Source organism: Salvelinus sp. IW2-2015, linkage group LG35, assembly GCF_002910315.2.
Source record: "Salvelinus sp. IW2-2015 linkage group LG35, ASM291031v2, whole genome shotgun sequence".
Classification (NCBI taxonomy): domain Eukaryota; kingdom Metazoa; phylum Chordata; class Actinopteri; order Salmoniformes; family Salmonidae; genus Salvelinus; species Salvelinus sp. IW2-2015.
In genome coordinates this window covers 19390714-19396713 of record NC_036874.1, presented here as the reverse complement: position 1 = coordinate 19396713, position 6000 = coordinate 19390714, and positions in this window count along the sequence as shown.

Below are 6000 nucleotides of genomic sequence, written 5' to 3'. Positions count from 1 at the left end.
TAATCCAGACGGGAGATGACAAGTGCCTGGATTAGGACCTGCGCCGCTTCCTGCGTGAGGCAGGGTCGTACTCTGCGAATGTTGTAGAGCATGAACCTACAGGAACGGGTCACCGCCTTGATGTTAGTTGAGAACGACAGGGTGTTGTCCAGGATCACGCCAAGGTTCTTAGCACTCTGGAGGAGGACACAATGGAGTTGTCAACCGTGATGGCGAGATCATGGAACGGGCAGTCCTTCCCCGGGAGGAAGAGCAGCTCCGTCTTGCCGAGGTTCAGCTTGCGGTGGTGATTCGTCATCCACACTGATATGTCTGCCAGACATGCAGAGATGCGATTCACCACCTGGTTATCAGAGGGGGGAAAGGAGAAGATTAATTGTGTGTCGTCTGCATAGCAATGATAGGAGAGCCATGTGAGGATATGACAGAGCCAAGTGACTTGTGTGTATAGCGAGAATAGGAGAGGGCCTAGAACAGAGCCCTGGGGGACACCAGTGGTGAGAGCACGTGGTGCGGAGACAGATCTCGCCACGCCACCTGGTAGGAGCGACCTGTCATGGTAGGACGCAATCCAGTGTGGGCCGCCCTGGAGATGCCCAGCTCGGAGAGGGTGGAGAGGAGGATCTGATGGTTCACAGTATCAAAGGCAGCCGATAGGTCTAGAAGGATGAGAGCAGAGGAGAGAGAGTTAGCTTTAGCAGTGCGGAGCGCCTCCGTGACACAGAGAAGAGCAGTCTCAGTTGAATGACTAGTCTTGAAACCTGACTGATTTGGATCAAGAAGGTCATTCTGAGAGAGATAGCAGGAGAGGCTGGCCAAGGACGGCACGTTCAATGAGTTTTGGAGAGAAAAGAAAGAAGGGATACTGGTCTGTAGTTGTTGACATCGGAGGATCGAGTGTAGGTTTTTTCAGAAGGGGTGCAACTCTCGCTCTCTTGAAGACGGAAGGGACGTAGCAGCGGTCAAGGATGAGTTGATGAGCGAGGTGAGGTAAGGGAGAAGGTCTCCGGAAATGGTCTGGAGAAGAGAGGAGGGGATAGGGTCAAGCGGCAGGTTGTTGGGCGGCCGGCCGTCACAAGACGCGAGATTTCATCTGGAGAGAGAGGGGAGAAAGAGGTCAAAGCACAGGGTAGGGCAGTGTGAGCAGAACCAGCATGTCGTTTGACTTAGCAAACAAGGATCGGATGTCGTCGACCTTCTTTTCAAAATGGTTGACGAAGTCATCAGCAGAGAGGGAGGAGGGGGAGGAGGGGGAGGAGGATTCAGGAGGAGGAGAAGGTGGCAAAGAGCTTCCTAGGGTTAGAGGCAGATGCTTGGAATTTAGAGTGGTAGAAATTGGCTTTAGCAGCAGAGACAGAAGAGGAGAATGTAGAGAGGAGGGAGTGAAAGGATGCCAGGTCCGCAGGGAGGCGAGTTTTCCTCCATTTCCGCTCGGCTGCCCGGAGCCCTGTTCTGTGAGCTCGCAATGAGTCGTCGAGCCACGGAGCAGGAGGGAGGACCGAGCCGGCCTGGAGGATAGGGACATAGAGAGTCAAAGGATGCAGAAAGGGAGGAGAGGAGGGTTGAGGAGCAGAATCAGGAGATAGGTTGGAGAAGGTTTGAGCAGAGGGAAGAGATGATAGGATGGAAGAGGAGAGAGTAGCGGGGGAGAGAGAGCGAAGGTTACCATCCGAGTAGGGGCAGTGTGGGAAGTGTTGGATGAGAGCGAGAGGGAAAAGGATACAAGTAGTGGTCGGAGACTTGGAGGGGAGTTGCAATGAGATTAGTGGAAGAACAGCATCTAGTTAAAAGATGAGGTCAAGCGTATTGCCTGCCTTGTGAGTAGGGGGGGAAGGTGAGAGGGTGAGGTCAAAAGAGGAGAGGAGTGGAAAGAAGGAGGCAGAGAGGAATGAGTCAAAGGTAGACGTGGGGAGGTTAAAGTCACCCAGAACTGTGAGAGGTGAGCCATCCTCAGGAAAGGAACTTATCAGGGCGTCAAGCTCATTGATGAACTCTCCAAGGGAACCTGGAGGGCGATCCTTGGTTACCACTGTCACACAGCCTATATCCAGCTCAGACCTCCCTCTCTCTTGGTCTCTCTCACGGTCCTCTGTTCCTTAGTTTCCCCTTACCCAGAACAGCCACTGACTAAACCAAATCCATCTAGTAATTTCCTTACAACCAGAGGGTAGGTGGTCAACAGTAGGTGGTTTGTGTAAAATAAATCTCTGTTTCCCCTCTTTGCGAGTCACTTCATTTTAGGTGGTTATAGAATTGAACTGCTCTTTTCTGGATTTTGATAGTGGGTATTGTCCTAATTCTACTCTGCATGCATTATTTGAGGTTTTATGTTTTACACAGAGGGTGTTTTTTTGTAGAATTCTGCATGCACTCTCAATTTGGTGTTTGTCCCAGACCTCATAACCATAAAGGGCAATGGGTTCTATAACTGATTCAAGTATATTTAGACAGCTCATTATTGGGATGTTGAATTGTATGTTCATTTTGATGGCATAGAAGGCCCTTCTTGCTTTGTTGAAGTTACTTGTGATTCTGATGTTTAGGTCGAGGTAGATAGTTCTTTGTGTGCTCTAAGGCAACAGTGTCTAGATGGAATTTGTAGTTCTGGCAACTGGACCTTTTTTGGAACACCATTATTTTTGTCTTACTGAGATTCACTGTCAAGGCCCAGGTTTAGCAGTCTGTGCAGAAGATCTAGGTGCTGCTGTAGGTCCTCCTTGGTTGGGGACARAAGCACCAGATCATCTGCAAACAGTAGACATTTGACTTCAGATTCTAGTAGGGTGAGGCCGGGTGCTGCAGACTGTTCTAGTGCCCTCGCCAATTCGTTGCTATATATGTTGAAGAGGGTTGGGCTCAAGCTGCATCCCTGTTCCACCCCACAGCCCTGGGGAAAGAAATCTGTGTGTTTGCCAATTTTAACTGAACGTCTTGTTTGTGTGCAATGTTTTTATAATATGGTTTTCCCTCAACACCGCTTTCCCTCAATTTATATAGCAGACCCTCATGCCAAATTGAGTTAAAAGCTTTTTAGAAATCAACAAAGTATGAGAAGACTTTGTTTTATTTGTTTGTCAATTAGGGTGTGTGGTGTGAATGAGGCCTGTCGTACTGTAATTTGTTAAAAAGCCAATTTGACATTTGCTCAGGACATTGTTTTCCCTGAGGAAATGTAGGAGTCTGCTGTTAATTTTTCCCAAGGTTGCTGTTGATGCATATCCCACGGTAGTTATTGGGGGAGAATTTATCTCCATTTATGTGGATTGTGGTATCAGTCCTTGCTTCCAAATGTTGGGGATGATGCCAGAGTTAGGATGGAATTTGTGGTCTGTTTATTTTATAATTTCATTGAGGATACCATCAAGACTACAGGCCTTTTTGGGTTGGGTTTGTATTTTGTCCTGTAGTTCATTCAATGGAATTGGACAATCTAGTGGGTTCTGGTAGTCTTTAATAGCTGATTGCTGATTCTAAAATGTGTAATTGATCATTTTAATGTTTTTGCTGCTTGTTAGTTATAGGGCCACAGATTGGATAAGTGGTTTATCCATACATCTCCATTTTGGATTGATGGCTCTTCATGTTGTTTAGTGTTGTCCAATTTTCACAGAAGTGGTTAGATTATATGGAATCTTCAATTACATTGAGCTGATTTCTGACATACTGTTCCTTTTTCTTAGTCTTTCTGTTTTAGTGTTTCACCACRGTGAAGGAATAGGTATTTTCTGGGTCTCTGTGTGTTTGGTTGGATATGTTTCTCAATTTCTTTCTGCTTTTGCGTTCTTCATCAACCCATTTGTCATTAATTTTCTTAGATTATCTGCTTGAATTTGAAGATTTGATAGGGAAGCTGAAAGGTCAAATATGCTGTTTAGGCTTTCTACTGCTAGGTTTACACCTTCACTATTGCAGTGAAACATTTTGTCCAGGAAGCTGTCTAAAAGGGGTTGAATGTTAAATTGTTTTTTTTGGTAGGTTTCTACACTACTTTCCTTCCATCTATAGCATATTTTAATAGTATGCAGTTTGTTTGGCTTTGAGGCCTCGACTGAATAATGCTCTGTTAAAGTAGACTGATTTTGCTGTGATCTGATAGGGGTGTCAGTGGGCTGACTGTGAATGCTCTGAGAGACTCTGGGTTGAGGTCTGTGATAAAATAGTCTACAGTACTGCTGCCAAGGGAGGAACTGTTGGTGTACCTATCGTAGGAGTCCCCTCGAAGCCTACCTTTGACCTAGCGAGAGACAGAACTACAGGAGTTGTGACCCATTTTTGTTGGTGATTTTGTAGTAGTTGTGTATAGGGGGGAGACAGGTGTGTGTGCGTGGGGGGGGGCTGCTATCTGATTTAGAGGGGTTGGATTAAATGAGGAAGACACATTTCGGTTGAATACATTCAGTTGTGCGACTGACTAGGTATCCCCTTTCCCATATGGGGGAGGGAATGCTGTCACTTCCAGGTAGGTGTTTGTTCCCCTGTGTGCTGAGAGTGTCCGGTTCTTGTCCAGTTCTGGTGTTTAGGTCGCCACAGACGAGTATATGTCCCTGGGTCTGGAAATGGTTGATCTCACCCTGTAGGATGAAGAAGCTGTCATTAAAGCATGGGGAGTCTATTGGGGGGGATATTGGTAGCACACAGGTGAAATTTTTTTCTCCTAGGTTGACTTATTTCTAGCCAGATGTAAAATGCTCCTGTTTTGATTAACTTAATGGAGTGGGTTAGGTCTGATCTATAACAAATTAGCATACCCTCTGACTCTTCCCTGTTTCACTCCTGCTAGTTTGGTGGATGGGACTACCAGCTCTCTAACCTACAGGGCAACCAGTGTGTCCATCTCCTCTATACCATGTTTCTCCATCTTCCATCTAGTCAGTTCCTAACAACCAGTGGGTAGGTGGTCAACCGTTTGAGTGACATGTCTCTCCTTCTCTCCCTGTGTTGTATTCACTAGGCACAAAAACAGAAGGAAACTGGGTGATACTATCTACACTTGTTCAATAAGAAACACTAGTCTCGTTTTCTGATGCACAACGTTCTGCTACCTTGTGCTCTCATAAGTATGACCTTGATGAGCGTGAGAGCCAGACGTTCTGGGAGCAAAGTCCTCCTGTGGAGGGACAGACAGTATTTCTGTCAGTTTCGGCTCCATCCTGCAGATGGGAAACTCATAGTACCGTCGGTCACCCTCCAGGCCAACCAGAGAGGAAATACCGTACCTCAAGATTAATATAGCTATGGAAAAAAGGGAACATGCTATATGCTCCACGGGATACCATCTCCTTCCATCCCACATTCCCAGTCTGTGATATGGCACTCCGATCCAACCCCAAGCTACACCTGGGTCGTATTCATTAGTGCCACTGTAGCAAAAAGAAATCTACGGAAAACGAGCATTTCTTATTGGACAAGTTCAGGTAGTATCTACATTGTTAATGTCCATTTTCTTTTATGTGGTGCCTAGTGAATACAACCTTGGTCTTCCACCAGGATGGACATTTTCACCCCCCCCCCCACCCCCCACCTTTCACTTACTCAGTTGAATGATACCTTAATCATCATCCCTCCATTTTAGAGCAGAATTTGAGGCTTGGTAACAACGGTGAGTCAGTCTTTGGCGTCATCTTATTATTCATTTCAGCCCCACCTCATTGTGTGAGACTGGGATCCTCATGTTGGAAATGAAAGGGTGATGAGAATGGACATGAGCGTAAGGTGATGAGTAGAATAGGAGGAGGTATACAGCCTGGTCTCACATCACAATTGATCAACTATATTTCACAAGTGTTCACAACTACAGCAAGCAACTACAGCAAGCCAGGCTTCTGGGTTCAGAGTGAGAGGATATCATTTCTGGCCACACCAGGCTCAAAACGAGCAGTTCAATAAAGATGATGTTCTAATAGAACTCAACACAGAACATCCTATAATGCACTAATGATCCTAGTAAGTCACCTAAGTGGGCTGTGCGACTTGACTGAGTTAGTCTGTACTTTTGTCTCT